The following is a 23,531-nucleotide window of genomic DNA, read 5'->3' as shown; positions in this document are numbered from 1 at the left end:
GATTTTCTTCCTACAAACAAATAATATTGAAGCTTAAACAAAACCACTGAGTACTGCACCCAAATAAATTGACCAAGATAACCAGTATTTCAGATCAGTCTGCTGATAATTTTTATGGAGTCTACCACAGTCATTAATATACTTTTTGCTATTATGTTACACCTTTATACATCAAAAATGAGGCTACCTTTAATTCCAATATTTTCCCATAATTTATCCAAATTCTGCAGTGCACAGTCCTCCCTTCTAGGATTGAATTACTATGACAAAACCATTTCAGTTTTCTTGCCTTGCCCTTTCTTAAAAAAAAAAAAAAAAAAAAATCACTCACATGCTGTTTGTTCTTACCAATGAAGGTGGCATTTAAAAAAAAACAAACCCACAGACCCATAAAACTAATTGGACACCGATCACCTGTTATGCCTTATAACATGATAAAATTTCTACTGTCTACTAAAATCTAGAGAACAGAGGAAAATTAAGTGGAGCACAGAGTAAGAATACACCTAGAGAGACCTTTTATGAATTTATTTGCAGATAAAACAGTACCAACATCATGTTCAGGGCTGCTCAACCTGTGTAAACTGAGTGCTCAGCACAACAAAGTTAGATTTCTAGAAAGAGCCTGTCCCACTGAGGTCCTCCAATCTGTGTAAAATAGGGGAACTCACTATTGTCATGGGAGCAGAGGGAGCACCCAATGCTTAAGGAAAACCAAGTAATACTTCACATGGAAATGCAGGCTATTTTTGTATGGAGAGACTGTTGGATTCCCAGTGAAGAACTGAGCTTACCAAAGGAAAAAAAATCCAGAATTGCCTAAATATTACACCATCTTTTAAAATACTACACTCCAGTGTGCTACCTACCTACTTTCAGTAAATTCTCTCACATTTTCAAATTGTTATCTGTCAAAGTAGTATTAAGAGTGGGAAGGCCTCTGGAGATCTCCAGTCAAACACCCCTGTGTTTGACTCTATCTATATATGCGGATATAAAAATACACATACACAAATACACAAAGGTTTACACACACACACATATAAACATGTATATATCTACATTTCTACATTTGCTATTTGTGTACCTCAGAGAAAATACCAGGTTTTATTTGGTTGTGGAGAGAAAGTTCCAATCATCCTTTGCTCTTAGGCTGAGGAAGGGAAGGTTGAGGATAAAACCACATCACCTTTTTCAGGGAAATCTCAGCAAAACTGTGCAATTGTCCATTAGCTGCTGACCATACACCTCTGAAATATTTTCTCAGCTCCTCATTCTCTTTTAAATGGCATTGCACTTCAAATCCATATTGCTCCATCCTGATTCAAAACAGCTCTGCAGCCAATAAAGTTATTTTAGTTTCAATACTTCTGCAATGGAAATATGATACCTACTCTTATAACTGAATAACAGTTATCCAACTTATTTACTCATTGAATATTTGAATGGCAAGGGGACAAACCACGACACTTCCCAAATAGTTTCATTATTTCTTTGATTGCAAGTGATTACTTGGCATCCTGATTGCTTACAAGGAGATACTCTGCTGTCTTTTGATTTTCAGAAAAGGTATAGAAACTGCTCTAGGACAAGCAGGCCTAGCTACACAGAACTACAAATCTTCATTCTTACTATCTTTCCTTCTACCTTAGAACCTTGACAGATACTTTTTCTGCAGGTTTTCCCCAAGATTTTGAGAAAGCACTATTCAAGAGAGGAATTGTTGCTATTAAAACCACGGGACACCCATGTCTTACACACAGAGCTATGGATAATCTCTTTGTCATAAGTAAAGCTAAACTCATACACTGTATGTGTAGCAGGTCCACTGTATAAAACCATTAAAATGCTCCTCTGGCAATATTAATTTTAATGCAAATGTACTCACAAACACATAGACCTTCTTTTGCAGCCTTGGAGATGTCTGAGCATCTTACAGTTTTGTCAGTATCCTGTATCACATCATCCATCATAGGTACATAAAGCTACTAAGACAACTAAAGCAAAAGGCACCAGGAGGATGGCTGGAGGCTGTGCATTTACTAGCTCGAGCTTTTTGGTTGCTCACTGAACTCATATATCTTCCATGGCTGATTTCTTTGGACGGCTACCTATGGAAATTAAATGAAAACGTAAGGGAAAAAAATGGGCTTTGTAGGAGATGAATAGACAAAACACCTACTGTGGGTCCATTTAATACACCTCAACAGCTTAAAGGTTCACCCTCTTCCTTTACCTGCATTTCATTGTACACAGCTCCATTCTCAATAATACATCATTATCTACTAAGCAAACTCCCCTGACAATCATGCACTTTTCAGAAGGTCTGTGCATCATCTAAGGTGCAATTTCTCATTTTCAGAGCTGAATCTAATATATGGCTACCTATCGAATATATGGCTATCCTATTCTATTTTCTATTTCTGCGATACTTATTTGACTGTGGTATGATACAATCTCTAAAAGACAGATAATTGCTCCTTCTATCATAATGGATCAATATTTTGCATTAATTGTACTGATTCTGATGAAGAATGGTTGAGGAGAAGTCAGACAGTTGAGGCCTAATCAAATAAAAATGATACCTGAAAAAAGGCTTCAGTAGTGTCAGTCACTACATTATTACCTTCATTTGCTCTACCAGGGTTAGATAGCCTCAAAATTAAAAAGTTTTAAACTATGAATAAACTTAAAATGCAGTAGAAGCCCTGATACGGAATGACTTAACATCACCAATGAGAGATTAATGTTAAAACAACACTTTTTTTTTGAAGTGTGGAGAATGGAAAGCACATCAATCAGATGATCTCTTCATGAGGAAAACCACAGACTTGTGGGAGTGAGATACACCATTACCTGGATACTTGACAAGAGCACTAACCACCCTGTACATATTTTCTGTCAGTAAAGGATATAAACCATTCTTCCTGCTTATTACACATCATCTAGTAATCAAAAATTCACAGACTGTAACATCCACCCTTTTGCTAATAAGACCCAGGCCCTGCTGATGGGAGTTGATGTTACCCTCTGCACAATTAATTTCTATACTACTGCATGATGAAGTCAAAGACATTTTCTGAACTTCCTACCCCATAGCCCTAAGTTTCATCTGGAAAACATTCTGTCTGAGCTAAATGGATTACTAGCATAGTCAATTCAAGTGCTGACAACGTTAACTTTTTTATCTAACTGGAATAACAAAGCTTAGGCTTTCAGGACGGTACAGGAACCTCACACATGAAATAATCAGAAACACTCTTTTAATGGTGGATACCTTACAGTGATTTCAAATTTAGAACTGGCAGTGCTAATGTCATTCCCTGAGAAAAGAGACATGGCACAAAGCCATAGAATGTAAGTTTTTGCCCCACCATCTTTTTTTTTTTTTTGTTACTTTTCACTTTAGATGTACAACAGGTGCTTGTAGGAAAACCACTACTCTAACTTAATCATGCTCACTGAGTTAAAATGCTAAGAAGCAGCTCTGGGCAGAGAATGACAAAACACATTTGCATAGTTTGCACTACAGATTTTATTTAATTTAGGAAGAAAGGCCTGTGAGGCTTACTGCATTGTCAAAAGTTGTAAATATAAAAGTGCCTTCAGTATTTCCTCAAGTGCTAAGTAAAATGTCCTTTGGATTCAGAGGTTAAGTTGGACTGATGAAATCAGTCTTCATAGCCTTTCAAGCTGATCTTTGGAGGGTAAATATGGTATGGGTAAACTATATAATCTTGAAAAGGGTTTCAGTTACTTCACTGGAAGAAAATCTCATTCAGCTCTGAACTTCCCAAGTACAACCACAAAAGTCTTGTTTGTAAATTCTAAAATAAATATACACACACAATAATAATAATTTTTGTCCTTCAATGAAAAGTCCTAAATGATAACAAAAAGCACTAGATTGCCACCAATACCTTCATCCACATCTATAATGTATCACAATGTATTACATGCATAAAACACACATGTGAAATAGTTCATCCAGTGTTTTCTCCTACCTTGGTTGATCCAAGTATCTCACACTTCAATATGTATTCAAAAAGCTTTCTAGAATAGGCACATGATTTAGTCATCAAATTATCTAATTATTTTTGAACAAACAGATTAACATGGATGCTATCCAGATCTGACACATGATTCCTGGACTCACTAAAAATAACATCAAAGAAGAAATGTAGTAAATAAACAGTTTCAGAAGGAAGGCCAAAAGCATGAAGGTGTTTACCTCATATGGGAAAGGGTGGATTATGGTCTCCTTTTCTTGTACATACTCCCAGAGTATTCTTACACAAAGGCTGAGACCAAAAATGAAGGGAAACAAGAAGTGCCTGCCTCTGTACTAACAACAGAAAACTTCACCTGTGAAACAAAGAAAAATGTCCTTTGGTGCAGTTGTCAGGTGGGTCTAAATTCTATGTTAAAATCTGTCTTTAAATATAAATACTTCAGGAGTAAAAATACTTGTTTACAAGTTGAAACTTGTTTTAGAGACATTTCTGTATACAATAAGCTTCTCAGCTAAACAATGAATAAACTCAACTTCATCAAATTTCCTTCTGTTTTAAATAGATTTCAAAAGCCTAGTCTAGACTTGTCCTTTGTTCTGGCAACTCAATTTAAAATAAATTTCCATGTTGCCAAAAACATTTTGTTAAGGGCCCTTTTTTCAATCTGCACACTTGAAGTAGTTTCTAGTGCTAATGGAAAATCCATTACTTTTTTCATCTGACACTTGCAGAAGTTTCATTTTTAACATAATAAACAAGGAAAAGCTGAAACTCACTTTTTCTTTTTTTTCAATCTGTGATAAATAGGCCTAGATTCATGCAATATAAAACGTGAAGATAAGTGGTTTACAGCTCAGAAACTAGAGATGAAAGACCCAAAATGTCATACCATCATTTTACAACTCATGTTCTAATCTCAATATTTGCATTTTTCTTATGATATTTTCTAAGGGAACATTTCAGCTACTAAAAATATGTAATAAACAGAAATGTAATAAACCAAGAAAATTTTGCCCTTGAGATTTAGAAATTTTTATCCAAAACCATGCAGTCAACTTCCAGGTAATATGTTATGCAATATGATGCTTACAGTACCTGCTCTCCCAAATACCACATAGGCATGATACTATTCTGATGAGCAAGGCAATAGTTGTGTGATGAGCACACATGCATTCACAAGCTACTTTCAGATGTATTTAGTTATTGAAATATGTAACTATCTAATGAAAATCAGTATCTACATTACTTAATCTTTAATTTCCAACATAGCATTTTGCTCTTTTCATCACTGACCATTTTAACACTGTCTTATTTAAGTATTGGTTGAATCAGAGGAACTTCAGAAGCATTTTAGGACTAATATTTGAAAGAAGAAAGGAAGGATTCAGAAACATACTCCTTCTAAAGACATTTTAAAATCCACACCATTACTGTCTCTTTTACAGTATTTCAACTTCAGGATACGTTGTACCCTAGCTTTTGGTGATGAAAAACCTTCAATCTATCCTTCTAAACTTAACACTGAACATTACAGAAAATACAACTATCTTAACTGTACCAAGTTAGAAAGGATACTCAGTGACAATTACACCAGTAAGATTCTTATCTCTTTTGCAAAGAAAATTAAAAAATCAAACAGGAAAAAACTTAGAATATTAAAACACTACAAATAGCTTTGAGGAGTGCTTTGTCTGACCAAATGGATTCAACAGTTGTGTGCCAGCCAGGACAACCAGTGGACAACTGAGAAATTTTACAATCTTCTCTGATTTGGGAATGTGTGCATCTTTAACATATCTTATCACATATACTGTGCCATGAATATATATGACATGTATATTATGAAAACAAGTCTGTTTTTCTAGAACAAGATAGTTTGTGGTTGACAGTCATTTTGAAGATCAAGGACTACAATAGTCATTAGCAAGAGCAGTATCCTTGATTTGTAAAGGCTATCCTAGACTATATGTTAGAAACCTTGTACCAAGTACAAAGAGATCTCAACTCAGTCAATAGTTGTACAATGCACTTTGAGTAGAAAAGGAGAGCAAGACAAATCCTGGCTGAAGAATACCCAAGGGCCTTGCCATGATATCCACTCTGACAAGAGCAAGAAAATTCCAGCAAGTGCTTCCACCAACAAGTGACTATGCTTTCAAGAACTCTTTCCCCCAAAATTCATAATCATTCTACTAGAAGGACAGGTAAGAAAAGTTTTAGCATTGTTATTACCCACCAGATTTCTATTTCTCTACCCACATTCCAGAGCAGAATTTGGCATCAGCTAATACAGGTCTTATAACGAGGATGACAAGATTCTTTCTAATACTAGATTCAGGAACTTACTCCTGGTGGCATTCTCCAAACATGAATAAAACAATTTCCTAGCTGGCTTGGAACACTTGTGCAAGACCAATAATTTGTGAAAATGGTATTTGGTACTGGCTGATCTCATGTCTGGTATGGTAAGCCAAAATTATCTCTGCAGTAGAGCATTCCTTAAGGCATTCAGACTCAAAACACAGAGAAGATTGAACACAGCAGCAGGGAGCATGACATCATTCAGTGACCTGACTTTAGTCCATCCTTGTCCCTTTTTCCAGTAACTATAATTTGCCTACTGACTGTGACCCAGTGGTCACAAAAAATACTACATTAAAACTTTGTTCCACAAGACATGCCACTATTTGTGGGTATTTTCAAATACTACTTACAAGTCAGCTGCCAATTTGCAGCCCAGTTCCCAAAATTAGAACGTTTTCCAAGACTAGTTTTGTTTTCAATCCAATTCTAAGTGTCTTAATACAATCCCACTTACTTTCTGGGGCTACTTTCAGAACTGAACTTTTCCTTTCTGCTAATGTATTATGTCTGGCATGGTAGAGATGACACCACTCAAATATAAAGAATGGTTTCACAATATTCTAAAAAGGGTTCTGAAAGATGCTTGTATTTTAAACTCTGTGCTTTCTCAGTTGGCATTTGACCATCATGTCACAAAGCATGATGAGGCTGCTTTCACAGACTGTAATTCTCCTATCATCCCTCATCACAGAGCTGAATGCAGAATGATCATCTAACAAGGGTTAGCTGCTCTCTAAGTGACAAGAAGACAGAAGCCAAGTGAGATTAAAAGGTTAGCAGGGCAGTGCTACCTGAGAGGTAGCAGAGATAATGGTCAAGCTCAACCAAAAGTGCAAATCAGCAGGGAGATGCATAGCCATAGGACAGGTCCCAGATCAAACGAGGAAAACAGTCTGTGGGTCAGGAGTAATTACAGGTAATCAGGGTGAGTTATTATCCAGAGGTCAGTGAGCAGGTTCAGAGGCACAGGACAGGTCAAGATAGGATGCCAGTCCATGGGTTAGGACCCAGAACAACAGGATCTGTGTCTGGGCATACAAACGGCTAAGCCAGCCAGAAACCAACACTGCCAGCACAGCTCAGACAGAGGCTGAAGACTCCAGACTGAGCTAACACCAAACTCCAGACTGAGCCAAACCAATGAGCTCTTTTGTTTACAGAGATGTGGAATGGAGGCCACAGCTGAGGCTGCCCTGGGCCATTAGAGATATTAGTACACTCAAGGCCCTGACATGGATGATCTTGGCCACCTGCTCATGATTTGGAGATTACCTAACAATCTGTGGTGATTACACAGTTATGTGGACAATACAAAAGAGATATTCCAAAACTGGCAACTCTTGCTGGGAGAACTTCCATAGAGATTATCATTCAAAGAAGTGGACAATATTCAAATTAAACCAAAAGCAGGATTTTTTTTTTTTAAGTTTAAAATGAAGCACCCTCAATACATAGTTTTAGCTGTGCTAAGATAGCACACAAAATGAGATTAATAGAATTCAGATAAGCATTAGACTTAATAGGCTTAATGAGAACATGTGAAATAGAATAATTTTAGAGAGAGATAAATCCTCAAGCTCCAAGGCATATTTCTACCAGGAAATGAGAGAAGCTAAAAAGTTCATTCCATTATGATTCACTTTTCAGAACAGTCATGATCAAAAATGAGCACTTGAAAAACAAACAGCCCTCTTCAGTTTTTAAAAGGAGCAACTTATATGCAATACAAACTGTTCTCATACTAGAGGACTTTTAAAGTTTCCCTCTCCTACTTACTTTTATAACTATGGATGCTTTTCAGATAGTGCAAATATGTAAACTCTACTTTTCAGATGCTTAATTTTGTAGATTGTCCGAGAGTCAAGAACTTCTCTTGGTGGATCTAGAATTCAGCCTGTGTCTAATTTCCCCATTTGTGCAACAGCATTAATAACATCATTCTAGTTCACAGTATAATGAATATTTTAACAATTGCAATAGATGAAGATACTAAAAATTTAGGGCAGATGCCAAATAAGGGTTGGATTAGGATTCACTAAAACACATGCAGACCACCAATGATCAAGTTTCAAGTCCCACCTTACTCTCCCCTGTCCACCTACAAACCAGAAAATCTCATCATTTTCAGCAAGGATTTAAGATTGGGGAGTCACAAAATATTCAACCTTAGGAAGACACAAGTGTCTGGGAATGACATTAAATTGAGTGGGAGTATTCATCTGCTGGAGGTAGGCAGATTTTGTAGAGGGATGTGGAAAGGCTGGATAGATGGGCCAAGACCAATGGCATGAGGTTAAACAATATAATTCTGGCTCCTGCATTTCAGTCACAACAGTCCCAGGCACCACTACCGACTTGCAGAAGAGTGGCTGAAGAGATGCCCAGCACAAAAGGACCCGGGGGTGCTGAATGTGAGCCAGTGTGCGCCCAGGTGGACAGGAAGGCCAGTGGCATCTTGGCTTGTAGCAAGAATATTGTGATAAGCAGGACCAGGCTGTACTTGGCACTGGTGATGCTCTACCTCAAATCCTGTGTTCAATTTCGGGTCCCTCACTAGGTGCCTCACACTGAGGTGCTGGAATGTGTCCAGAGAAGGGCAACTGAGCTGGGGAAGAGTTTGGAGCACAAGTCTTATGAGGAGCAGTTGAGGGAGCTGGGTTGTTCAGCTTGGAGGAAAGAAGGCTCAGGGGAGACCTTATCACTCTCTATAAGTCCCTGAAAGGAGGCTGTAACCAGGTAGGGATTGGTCTCTTGTCAGGCAACCAATAACAGGAGAGAGGTCATAGCCTCAAGCAGCATCAGGGGAGGCTTATGTTGGACATCAGGAGGAATTTCTTCAGAGAAGGGGTTGTTAAGCACTGTAGCGGGCTGCCCAGGAAGATTGTGGAGTCACCATCCCTTAAAGGTATTCAAGAACTGAATGGACATGGCACTTAGTGCTATCGTCTGGTTAACAAGGTAGAGATATATCAGTGGTTGGACTTGTTGATTTTAGAAGTCTTTTCCAATATAAAAGATTCATGTGATTGATTTTGTGTGTGATTAGGCTGCCAAATGCCTTAAGAAATTGGTCTTTATCCTGTGTTGACTCCATCAACATCCTACAGAGATAGCCTTTTAGTCAGTTTCTTGACTTATTTCATGATGAAGACTCCTGCAGGAATACACCTCACTCTTCCCTGGCACACTTCTCATAAACTGTTAAAACATATAGTTCTGATGATTAGATTTTGTCTGGCATTAGATTTTTTTTATGTTTTCATATTGGAGGTATGCTTTCTCAAAGCCAGCCTCTTAACTATAAGAAACAAAAGATTCATTTTGTGCAATGCATTAGCACAAAGCGCCCCTTAATGGCCTGACAGCCTGCACACTAAACTGAGAGTCTTATTTGCATAAGAAGAGAAGCAGGAAGTGCATGAAGACAGATGGGTGAATATTAATTAATGCTTATAAAGCTGAGGAAAATAAGCAATTTGAAATTTGTAATACCCTCTTCCCAAACAACCTTGTCTTATTTACATTATAATATAATACTAGAAGACAAAATGTACTAAATGCTTAAGGAGCTACAAGCTTTATGTAAATTATTTCTTGAAATATAAGGACAGGAAGATGCATAGCTAAGACTGTTCCAGCTCAGCTCTTCCAGACACTAGAATAGGAGAAAAGTAATTCCTCACATGCTACAAATATCTTATAACCAGAAAACTATGTTATTTAAACTTGTGGTTACGTGGAGAGCCCAACCAAAACTCACCAAATAATAGAACTCTAATGCTATTACTGAAAATCAGATCTGGTTGCTGATGAGACACCATAGAGAGAACTAGGAATATTAAAGGTTAGGATGTCGACATAAAGACTTACTGTCCATAGTTTCCATGTATTTTATCATTCTGGCAAACAGTTACCATTACTGTGAAACTCTTTCTCACTGTCAAATTAAGCACAGCACAGCAGCTGTGATGCTGAACGCATGCCATATGTTATTTCAGAACAGAGCTGATCAGGTACAACCAAACATCACATCTACTCCAGCTCTGAAAAGTGGGCCATGTGTCCCTTGCACATAACCAGCACGTTAGTGAATATATAATGTAAAGAATGTGGCTGCACTTCCCCAACAAAGTCAGTCCACGTGCTGAAAGACTACACTAATTATGTCCATAAAGGGCAGCTACTGTGCCAGTGTATGCACTAGATATTGGCACACTAATGTTCTGCTGATATTACCGCATTCTTGTACAATTTTTTTGATAAGCCTTCATTAAATACCTATTCATCATACTTCAATATGAAAAGGGCAGCTTTTGCATTATTTGAAGATGATGGCAGTATAATAAGTTAGATGAAAGAACAGACTTGAAATGAGAATAAATTTTTCAAAATTTTCAGGCTTCATTTCTTTTTTAGGCAGGAAGAACAGGATCTAAAATTGCATAACTGTATAAAAAAGTTATATCACTGATATACAATAGGATGTTATTTTATTCACACCCAATAGCAACTCAGTGGATCTGTTCACATGCAGATGAGTACAGTCTAAAGTCCTATAAATTTTGCTGCAAATTAATACACAATGTGCCTGCAATGACTCTGAAAAGTTGATAACTTGGAATTGTCCCTTTCAAGTCAGCATATTCTATGATTCTATGATTAAGATGAACATCATTTCTACCACACATACATGCCATTGCTACTAAAAAGGTAAAAATCAAGCCTTAAAAAAGAAATGGGAAAAAAAAAGGAAAATATAATAAGAGGGAAAAAGAAGGAAAAAAGCTAAAAGCAGAAAAGGAGAAAAAAAGAAGAAGAAAAAGGACAATAAAGTTTCAATAGTATTTTAGTTAGGTAGATCCTTAACCTCAGGGAAATTGAGAGATTTCTATTGAATAGGCAGCAACCATTTTAAAAATTGGAATTCTATCTGTATGTCATCTTTACTGCTCTTGATGAAAAAAATGACACAAAATTTTTTAGAAACAAAATTTTCCTTTCTTTTCAACTATGGTCATCAGTTTTTCATTATGCTAAAACTGTAATTCCCCTTAAAAAGAATAATTTTTTTTCTGGCAAGAATGTATACAGATATAAAAACTCTATACATGTGTGTGTGTGTGTTCAGGAATTCATGCCTCCTATAAGTAAATAACCTATAAGTTTATACTCAAGGTTCAAATAGAAATAAATCAAGAAAAATATTTAGACATGAAGCACAACATATTACCTGAAATCTCATTAAAGTCTTCATTGAAGTGGAAAGCGTTATCAAGATTCATTCCCCACTTCAGTCAAGAAGCAGATGAGGTAGATCTCCTAAACACCTCCACAGCTTCCCATTCTACACAACAGTCTATCCCCCACATTCCTGGGAAACACAGAGAGCTGGTTACCCAGGACTGTGCACCAAGAAAACATGGTCCCTGAGAAACAGCACAAAAATATTTGCCTAAGATTTCTTGAGAGTTCATTGACCTGAAGGTGATTTCATGACACACTTTCAATTTCAGCCTACAGAGGTTCCCAACAGAAAATGGTGACACAAGACTGGATGGTGAAAAAACAAATGCCACTTGTTTAAACACCCTAAGTCCATGGGTGCTGGTCCACAGTACAAAATTTCAGATAGAAATGTTAGTTTAAGTAAAGACAAATATATTTTTTAAAGATTCCTTAACACTAAGCAACTTTAACCTTTGAAACGCATAAAACTTTGATTTGACTGAATCAAATACTAACCTATGTATCGTTTCTTGTCTTGGATTCCCTACCGACATTTAGCTGTCTATTATGGTAGTCATCCTTACTTCATTCACACGTTCTCAGGCTGAGAAGTCTATTTAAAATTTTTAATCTTCACTTTTAGCTGTATTTAATCCTTCCTTAAACACACCCCTTTCCCTCCCATTTTTCATTTTTTTTTCCCTTTGGGCTACCTCAGAAAACTTTATCTATTGGACTTTTAGAGCCTTATATCAACACCTCATCTCCATTTTTTGCAAAATGCTCCTACTCCCTTAAAACAGTAATTCTTTGTAAGTAGTCTTAATAAAAAGGGTTGACATATAGCCATGGCTTTTTTCATTTAGACAACCGGCTTCCAAACTCCAGATCATGTAACCTGTTAAATGTCTTCTGAAGACGAGACATAAGGAGCAAAAATATGACAAAATAATAAAAGAGGATTGACATATAATCACAGCAATAAGTCACAGACTGTTCACAGATTGACTCCCAAATGTATACCTCAATATAGAAAAAGGATGATACAGACAAAAACATTAATGTATTTCTGTACTTTTACTTTATATGCAGGAAGGAAAAAAAAAACCAACAACAAAACAATTTCAGTCTGTTGAAAGCTGTTGTTCTTATTGTACATGCCAAGACTTATTTAGACCACATCCAATTTTAAGACTCTCAGAAGACAACAGCTAAGCTACATACCTCCCTAGCGTAGCTTGTTAATGTTAAAATGGAATCAAATACCAATCACCCCAGAAGTACTAGCAGTCAGGTTTTTGTAGAAGTGTTTCTAATAATAATGAAAAGATAGAGATTTCACATAGTGGGCAGAAAAACTAGAGAGAGGTGGAGGTAGGAAAGAAAAAGCATTAGAGATAGGAATAAATTCAAAATTGTTCTGTAGTCACTGGAGCACAATACAGCTCATCTAATATCAGGAAGATTATCGGGCATTTATCTGTCTCAAATATTACAAATAACATGTAAAATAATATTTTGATTTGCCTCAGAAGACACTGCAGTCAAATAGATCCCCTAGCAGCTGTAGCACCTGTGAGTATAAATCATGAGATGCCCAGTAAAATTAGGATTTTAAATTAAGCTGGAACAGTTCAGAAAAGAACAGTCTAGTCAGCTCTGAGCTGTTTTAATCTGTATGGGTAACATAAGGGAAGAAGAGGGAGGGGAAATAAAAAAGATTTATCCAAACCACACAGAGAGAAGTTGCTTTTCCTTCTGTATTCCTTGATAATAAACTTAGAAGATCTTACTTAACAGTACTTCTATTCCCTTCATAACAACTGAATGTGGATGCCTATTTTAAGCCTTCATTCAGATAGCTCCCTATGTGATTAACAGAGTTGCTGGAGAGCTTGAGCTCAGTTGATAAAATAGCTTGAAATGAGAACTGCTGGATCACATTTCAATATTTATCACAAGTGCTGGACAATCACATATGTAAATTTATAAATGTGAAATCAACTCAGAATTTGAGAGTGTGCAGAATTATACTATAGCCATGCATAGTTTAGAGGTTTGATATCTCTCAGATGCATCTGTTAAACAAACATGGGTAAAGTAAAAAAAAAAAGAACATGCACTGCTAACAGGGTTTTGAAGACAAGCTTATTAACTTATACAAAATATAAAATAACTTATATAAAATATACAAATCCTGTTGAGCTGAAAGCTGCAACAGGAAAACAGAAGGTTATTTTCCATAATATTCCCCACTATATGCTTAGTCTGCAAATTCCAGTATTGGCTTAACTTGCACGTGGATTTTAGAACAGGTTGCATCATGTGCTTTCTCCTTACAAAGAACTTACAAAAAACTGAGAGAGCAGACAATTTGAGCCTGTAAGCATTCCACTTTGTTCCAGTCTAGAGCTAAGTGCATATTTAAAGGTAAAATAATAAACATTGTACACAACAGCCCTTAGGTACCCTCAAGGAATAAAAGGTTGTACATAAAAGTGAAGGATTGTTTTGCTTGCTTGAAAAGAGCTAAGATAATAGATAATAACTGGTCCCATTTAGAGAATGAGATGTGAAAAACCAAGAGGATTTGGAGCACGAGAGTTCTAATCCTTCTGCTATTACAGCCTTTTATGATTGAATCACTACTACTTGATGGAGCATTTACTCTTAAATGACACTGTTGAAGACACTAATGAACCAGGAGACCTGGTGAGTTAAATGAACATTTTTAACTTTCAAAAGTTATCATTATTATTAATTGTAACACAAAAAATATTATACCTAACACAAAACTCTCTAGAATAATGCAAAATTTCGTGGTTGTTCATTTGAATCACAGTGAGGCAAAGAAACATCGGGAAAATTCCTCTTTGTCTATGCCCAGTCTATCTGCATGATAGTAAATTTAATCATTCATCCATTCCAAAATCAGCTGTCTCAACTTATTAAACCTGATTGAGAGGGTTAGTCCTGAGAAAGCTCTTATTAATGTAAAATTGTTAAAATGAAAGGTTTTTAAAGCCTCTGTTTACATACACACACAAAATTGGTTTTAAGTTTGTGAATTTTTCAAAGAATTGACAGAAGTTAATGTCCTTCCATTCTAAATCCAACCCAGAAAATTTGTCATTTCAAAATCACAAATTAAAATATTCACCAGTAATAATAACCAAAATCTGTATTTGTTTTTCCAGCTACTGTATTATCCTGTTCAATAGCTGATACCACAAAAATATAAACACCTGGGAAATCATGCCTGTTACACAGCATTAACAATTTACGACCACTGTAGATGAGAATGGGAGCAGAGGTTCTTACACTCATGATTACATATACAATTTTTGCACTTCTATTCATTCACACACTTGATATGTGTTAAATACGTAGAACTGTTGCCATTACTATAGAAATTTTGCATCCCTACAAAATTAAAATAATCTGATATTTGAAGTTAGAGATTATAGCAAGTCAATCAAGCACTATTTTAATACATAGATATCTTTGCTATAAATTAAAATGTTCTCTCACTATGCTGTGTAGATAAAATCCAAAGATGGAATATATTATTTGATTGCTTCTAATTTTGAAGAGGATCCAGTGAAGACCTCACACTAAAACCAAAAAATTATTTTACCTATAAAAGATTCTAGACCAACTCTATAAAATAGATGTCAATAATAATAATTAGAAAACGTAGCAACTATCAATATATTTAACTTGTTGTGCGATGATAATGGTTATTTTATTAATGTACTCTTCTCTGAATTTTAGGTGTCACTTGGAATACTCTGCATATTCTGTTCTACAGTCCTAATTATTAGGTATTTTTCGTACATGGGAGACTTCCATTCACTCCCATAACTGTGACACTAAGGAAAACCAATAAATACCCAAAGATTTTCAATATGACAGATTCCACAAGATACAGTATGACTGCTACAAAGCAAATCCTTATCCTGATTAGACCAGATTTTCTACAGCCTTATGTCCCCGAAGTAGTGACAAATAAACAAAAGCACATACAAGGCCAAAAAACCACTATAAAGCAGATGCTACCACACTGCCCCCACTCCTGCCCCTTCCCCCAATACAGATGTTATCCATTCACACTTCAGTACCTAAACGTTCTCTGCTCATGACACTCTTTACAACTTAGAGTAAACTCAATTTTTGCATTAAATGGGGTAGAGATAAATGCTCTCTGTCTTTTAAGTGAGCAATGAAATGGCAAAAGCCAAAAGCATTGCAGCCAAAATTATCATTGTCCATGCCCAAAGGCTCCCACTTTCACTACATCTACTCAGCTTGACAAATTGCTTTCTCTGCCTAAGTCACCCAAAGATTTAATTTTGTTTGGAACATTCAGTTAACATTCAAGTCCTTTATTCTTCTCCCTATCCCCTCCTGATTAAAAGATTACTAACATTTTTGGTTTCAAGACTACTCATTTGTGTGAGCATCTATTTAAATGTCAGGTTCATGACCCCTTCAGGTTACAGCAACTCTATCAAAACTCCAGCACATCTTCCAATTGTGGTACAGTGCAAGGATCTCATATGTAGCTTTTACCTCAGACCATACTCACTCCTTACACAATCCTACCAGAGTTTCTTGAAGACATTTCTAGGTCAAAATAATGGCTGCGTACAAGATTACAAAACCCTAAGTGCTCACATTCTTTTTAACAGGAAGAATTCTCAGGGAGAAGAGAAATTCAGCTCTTATACACAAATAATATTGAAAACCAAGAATGTCTAGACTATGCAATTTTTGGAGCACCAGTCTTTGCACATACAGCAACTGTTACTATTTGCATATGGAAATTGTAAACAAGGGCTCCACAAAGTGTAGACTCCAAAAGATCCCATGTAGATGGTGGGACTATAGGAAAGTCGTGAGGAAGGGCTGAGGTCACTTGGTCTGTTCAGCCTGGAGGAGACTGGCAGAAGACCTCATCACAGTCTACAACTTCTTTGGTAAAGGACAAGAAAGCAGACATTCGTCCCTGTCTGGTGACTGGTTCTGATAGGAACCAAGGGAATAGCATGAAGCTGAGTCACAGGAGCTTTAAGCTGGATATTAGGAAAAGGTTTTTCACCCAGAGGGTGACTGGGCACTGGAGCAGGCTCCCCAAGGAAGTAATTTCAGCATCAAATCCATCAGCATTTAAGAAAGATTTGGACAACACACTCAGGCACATAATGAAGTTCATGGTGTTGTCCTGTGTATGGACAGGTGTTAGACTCAATGACCCTTGTAGATTCCTTCCAACTCAGGATATTATTCTATGATTCCAAGCACAATTGTTATATGCTTTGTCTACTGGCATGAGGTGGTCCTGAGAACACCTATAAAGAGCCACAGATGTTCTGAAAGTGAAATAGCTTCTCTGAGCTTCACAGCTTTTCATCTTTCTCTGTGGTTCTTGAAAGAAATTTCTCACATATCAGAGTTCTTCCTTTCAAGCTGGCCCTTTACATGGGTTCTTACAACTGCCATTTTACTTTGTGCAGACAAAAGGGAGACAACCTATTTTGTCTTCATCCAATTACTTTTTTCCCAGTGAAGCATTAATACTGCAGAAAGATCTTCCAGCAGCTTGTAAATCCACATATACTAAAATATCAATCCTACACCTGGGAAAAAAAAGAGGCATTTTTGTCAGAATTATTTCTCAGTGATTTCTGTAGTTCTTTGCTAGGGTTGTTTGGCTATCCATGTGTAACACAGCAAGAGATTGAATTCCACAACTATAATGAGCCACAGAAAAAGAACAGAAGACATCAAAGACAATTGTAATATCATATCCTATGATGAATGATAGCAAGGAGTTCTTTTCATACAGTTTCCAGACAACCCTAAAAAAGGGAACTATACATCCCCAGGAATGAAGAAAAAAAAAGAAATCCTCAAAAGACCATCACAATTTAGAAAAATGACAGAACAAAAAAAGACAGCTGTACTAACATACTAACCTGATAGCCCTATAAACTTGAACAGATGAGATTAAATTTAATTCTGACCCTAAATATGGAGAATAAATTAAACCTAAATTTACGACAACAAAACCTAAGGATACACAAACAAAACAGGAGAATTTAACTCCAGTGTAACTTGCTACCATATCACCTTCCCTTGAGTTTTATTTCTAGTAATATAAAAACTGAATTTTGCAATTGCATCAAACTAAGGAGAAAAAAAACCAAAACTACCTTCTTGACCTCAATAAATGACCAGGAAATCTTTGAATTTTAAAATTAACACAAAAGTGAAACTTAGAGGCTGCCAAGACTGCTTTCAACATCCTTTAGATAAAATAGAACATCAGGTATCAATATATTCCTACTTATGGCACAAATTTTTGGGCGTATTTGCGTAACCTTTATTTCAAACCTCACTTTAGAACAATTTATTTTCTCTGACTCTACTTAGAAATCATTTTAGAACCACACTTCATGACTTATTGCAGACCTTCTTCAGTTTATGATTTGTTAATAATAATTTATACAGTTTTAATATTGTCTTTTAACTTAGTTATTCTCCCTCTCTGATCTGTTTAGAGAAAATCATCTTCTCTCAACTTCAGCTAAACTGCACTACACAGACCATGTTGTGTCATGTTCTCTAAACTGCCATATTTCTCTCCCTGCTCTGAACATACTTGAAATCAATTATTTCTTACTAATATAAGTATCTGATATGTCACATTACATATCGCCTGTTAAAAAATGACACCAGTATTCTTCTAAGGCAGCTAATAATTCCCCATTAATATCTTCTAGAACCTGCTTCATCATTTCCCTGCTACTTAACAGTGTCAGCAGACAGTCATTCTCTGACCAATATGACCAATTCCCTCCTTCTCCCACCACCTCCAACTGCTAAATCCCCTGATTATACCTAAATTCCTAGTAGAGGTGTCCTCTTGCCAGCCTTTATTATTAGATTTCAATCTAGAGCAATTATTCAGAACAAGATCTCTCCCTGGTTTTCTCTGTTGAATGATACCATCAATCTGTGCCTAATTACAGCTCTCACACTTTTGAGTGCAACCTTGTGTAAGAAATAATTTACTGTATTAAAAAGAAATGCAATAATATTTTTACCTGTACTTCTAAACCAGAAAAAAAAGTACAGGTTTTATTGTTTATTGGCATTATTTATCTCTCCTTTACTAACAAATCGGTATTTATTTTTTACTAGAACTACTTGTACATCCATATATATGTATTTGTCTATACTTATTTATATGTATTTTGAAATGGCCAGCACATTAACACATACAGACCTTAAAACCTGAAGGTGAAACACAGTATCTGTTTAACACCTTCCTATAAAACTTTTTAGAAGTGTCTCCAAATGATATTTGAAACTGAAATTAATGGAGAGGAAAGAATGATTTCTAGCATTCAAATGTGTTAGAAATTGTAACAACCAAAAAATGCATAATGTATTTTTAAACAGTATAAAATATTGTTTTCACCTTAATCTGTCTGTAATCAACATCTTTTTTTCATTTAAGTACCTGGGGAATTATTAGGAAGTCATCAAAATGTTCTGTATCATTCACCAAATATTAGATCAGCCTCAAGCTAGAACATTCAATAAACATTTTCATAACATTTCCAATAGAAATTAATGCACACAGTATATCTATGGAAAATGTTGAAACAAAAATGAAATGCCAAAAGCAGCTGTTCCTTTCTAGAGTGGTATTGGGATTAATGACCTTTTTCTATGAAAAAAATCCTTTCAAAAGTAATCATCTCTACAGCCTATTTAAGAGAAATACATTTGGAATGACTGGGAACTAATCAATCAGTCTGAGTGCACAGAAAAATGACATGCTACATGAATTTGACACAGATGACATGGCTTTGTGAGCAAAATCATTCAATGGGTTTAGTCCAGCTGATGAGATTGGGGGACTGGCTGCTTTTCTATCTGTTGCACATGTCCAAAGCAGGACTATATTCCCATGACATTTACTGAAGAGCCACTGTATGTTCTTCATTCAGAAGTACACAGGCATGAAAACTAAATTTCCAGAACTGTTATATGCATGAAACATCTATGGTTATTTTGTAGCAGCTTTCCTGCTGCTACACATCCTCTCCTAACAAAGCAAGCTCATAATAGATAATTTATTATTACTCTCAAGAGTCTTACCAAATAGGGTATGATGTTTGAATCAAAGTGGGGTGCTGAACATGTGCCAAGGAAGGCAGCAAAAAAACTACTTCATCATTTCAGCACTTCAGCCTTCCATTATGATTGCATTGGCACCTTTCCTAATGTATAAGTGAATTTAATCTGCAGCAGTGCTATATGAAAGGTGTGGTGTATGAACCTTGAATTTTAATGTAAAACATTCTGGATAATTTTCCACACACTATATGAAAATTAGTGAAGTTCACACACTTGGCTGCCTCTAAATCTGAAAATGTCACAGATCTGGACGAAGAGTTGAGCAATTCTGAAAATTAATGACTGTCACATATGGCCATAAGATATTCCTAGTGAGTTAGCACTTCAGGTTAGTGACTTCAGCTATGGAAGATGTTTAACCCTGCAGCAAACCTGCACTTTTTTCTTTCAAAGTTACCTAACACTCAATGCTCAAGAGAAGAAACACAGCATAGCTACAAATGCAAGATTATTCCCCCTTCCCTTACTTAATCCATTCTTTTTCAACAAAGTGACCAATGGAACATTAATTCTTGAGGCCATTGTCTTAACTCTCACTTTCCTCTGTATGACCCTGTTTCAGCTTTGCCTTGTCTTTGTAGACTAGAAGAACCTGTGAGGGAAAAAAATAGTACTTCAGGATTTGTCATACAATTACTTGGTTATAATTGCTCTCATTTTACCATCTCCATAATTTTCTTTCTATCCCTCTGCCCCCAACACATTTTTCCTTAAATCCTCTGCTAGACTGTCTCACACCTTTGTATAATCATAGTTAGGTTATCATCTATGTTACAAGATGCATGATAGCCCTATTAATAGAAAATATTTAATAATACTTTAGATAACACTTAAAATGCATAGAGGTTCAAACTTTCTGTCCTAGCTCACATCATCCTAAATTTAATAAGAATTATTAACAGGTAAGTTGGTGTAATAGCAAATAAATAGAAAACCAGATAAAACTGAGTCTTCTGTAAATAAATGGTTTCATTTCACCCCAGATCAACAACTTCACCATTGTTTCAGTCTCCAGCTGCCTTATCACCACAGCCCATCTTCCCACCCCACAGAGCTGAGTTATGCACATTCCTCTCAAGCTGCCACACGACCAGTTTTGCAAAACCATCGTTGTGTTCATTTCCACAGTTTGCAGTGGACTGAAGCACTTAGGAACCCTCTCTTGGCTGGAGGCTCAGTGGGTATCTCAGACTGCAGTTACATCTCCAGAAATGCAAGGTCAGAGGAGTAACTTATCAGTCTTAGTTCCCAAGGCAAGGCTTTCACTAGCAACTCTTCAAAACAAAACTACATACACAGCAGAGTTATATCCCTCCTGGAATTCTTTTCATCCTAACAAAATTTATTCCTGAGATGACTCAACTTGCATAGAAGACAGAAGATATGATGCTTGAGCTGCCTTATGACCTGTTAAGATCCAGTCTGATGGGTCAGTTGTATCATTTCACAAGCACATCTTTAAAAATGTCGTCAGCAAAGGAAGAAAAAAAATAAAAACTGAAATATTTTAGTTGTTTGGGTTGGTTTCTTCCCCCCCCCCCCCCAACATGGAACAAGCAGCATTTTAACAAAAGAAGGCAGTACTGAAATATGTGTCTATGTCTGTACATAAGAAAAGCAAATCATTGGTTATCAGCTTGGATACGCCACGCTTCATCTGATCATTGCTAGATGTGAGCAATGAAAACAGAGTTAATGTTCCATAGAGAAAGCCGAAGTGACAGTAATGCCCAGGAATGGACTTTTACACAAAGAGCTCACTGAAAAAGCTCAAATGTCAAGTGTAACAGAAGTTTACATTACTTCAGGTTTTTGACTTATGGCCCATGCTTCCTTTTTTTCTATCCATACAAACACACGGAGTAACACAACTCAAAAATCTGGTTAAGCATAGCACTTTGTTTTTCGTCATTATCTGCACAGTGAACAATCAGGACTCCCAATGTGTGTGAAAATTCCTCGGAGAAAATAACTCTTATTCTCCCCCCTTCATGGGCAGCATGTGCCTCGAGGAGGGACAGATCACAGCACAGGCAAAATTCACTTGGACCTGATATTGTTAATGCTCCTTGCCTGAACCAGAAACTGAGTAAATTCCAAAGTAGTTTCTTAGTGTTTAGCCTTTGCCTATTCCCTACTGGAAAAGAATTTGTATTTAAAGCTTCAGCAGATCCCCACAGCAAAGCTTGTGCTCAGTTTCTCCAGACATTTCATAGTATTACCCAGCCTGACCCATCTGTCCTAATGCACTATCTCTTTATGAAATGCATTAAAATACTGAGATCTGTAAACAACATGGTCAATCATAACACAGAAAATATATATGAAAGAAAACATGTTTTCATAATTAAACTAGAATGAGAAAAAGGAAAAGAAAACCCAGAAAACTTACCAAAAAACAACACAAAAATTAAAACCAGGCTTCTCCATAAGCTGAATTACATCTGTTTACACACAGCTCTGTGGCTAAGGTGGTGGGCTCACAGGCTTTAAAATACAGCAGAATTTAATCCTTATTTTATAAATGCCTATGACCTATTAGAAATCACGGGCCTGATTTTCAGAGATACTGAGCCAGTCTCTTCCATTTACTTTACCCTGAGATGTGTGTGCTCAGTCAATGCTCCTAGAAATCAAAATCCAGTAACTTTATACTAATGACCAGATTCTCTGCCTTCACATAAAGTACACTGATTTATATTGGCTGAGGCTGTTTCTCATGCTGTTTTTCTGGATACTGCAACCTCTCTGCTTACAGTAAAATAGAAATAAGATAAAAAAATACAGAGATAAGATAGATAAATAAGATAAATTAAACAATAGATTAAAATAGATATATTAGACTACCACTGGACTGCTCCCTCCCACAGACTCTTCTCCTGAAGCTCATGCTGCTGCCTTCTTCATTTGCCTTTGGCAAACTGCCACTGCCAACTCCTTCTTACTCCCTGGTTTCCAAATGTAGTCAGCCTGACTGGACACAAGCTGACTGCAGGACATGCAAAGCCTTTGCACTGAAATTCTCAGTTCCTTGATCTACACACACATTTGCAGAGTGGCAGTAAACAGAATCAGCTAAATCAGCTATACTGTATCACAAAATTTATTACTTGACTTCATGATACTGAAATACCAGATTTTCAAAGGTCACTGTTCATGTAAATCTTCATAATATTCAGCCAATTTACGTGAGAAGAATATTTCCCTGTCTCCCATGGTTTGCATATACACACTAATTTTTTCTTTTGGAGTTACACACCCAATTGGTACTTGGTAGGTTTACCTTTTGGCCTATGAAAATTTGTCTCAGAATGATACAGCATGATATGGAAACAATTAAGATTTTCCACTCAATATCTACCAGAGGTTTTCCAGCATCTGATAATAAGCTGACATGATTGAATGATTGCAAGAGACTACTGAGGACTTGCAATTTTCCTAAACTCTCAGACTGCGAGTTTAGGAAATTCCCCACAGTAAGTACCACAAGGGAAATTATACTTTACACATCACCTCTTCCAAAACTCATTTCTCTATTTGCATGCACTTTATAACTACAAAAAAAAAAAAAAAAAAAGGCATTTAATTCTGGAAAGATGAAATATCTATTGTGTAAGTAGGAATTGTAGGAATCCTTAATCCTAGTTCTAAGGTATTGTATTGAAGCGAAACAGATGCAGACAGAAACTCCTGAAAAGCTATGCCAGGAAAAGCTGT

The 23,531-nt window shown here is 36.4% G+C and overlaps 1 protein-coding gene across 12 annotated transcripts in view; it reads right to left on the bottom strand.

Annotated features, from left to right (window-relative positions):
* Nucleotides 1-23,531, bottom strand: part of LRRC4C (leucine rich repeat containing 4C) — a 490,575-nt gene that overhangs the window by 169,325 nt on the left and 297,719 nt on the right. Inside the window, exon 3 of one of the 12 annotated variants that reach the window (XM_064424960.1) lies at nucleotides 20,282-20,406. The exons of the other annotated variants lie outside the window; for them this stretch is intronic. The gene's annotated coding sequence lies outside the window, so the exon portion shown is untranslated. The remainder of the gene's footprint in view (nucleotides 1-20,281; nucleotides 20,407-23,531) is intronic. 12 annotated transcript variants of the gene reach the window in all.

The sequence above is a fragment of the Passer domesticus genome, chromosome 6 (genome assembly GCF_036417665.1).
Source record: "Passer domesticus isolate bPasDom1 chromosome 6, bPasDom1.hap1, whole genome shotgun sequence".
In the NCBI taxonomy this organism is placed as follows: Eukaryota; Metazoa; Chordata; class Aves; order Passeriformes; family Passeridae; genus Passer; species Passer domesticus.
This window is presented reverse-complemented; position numbering and strand designations above follow the sequence as displayed.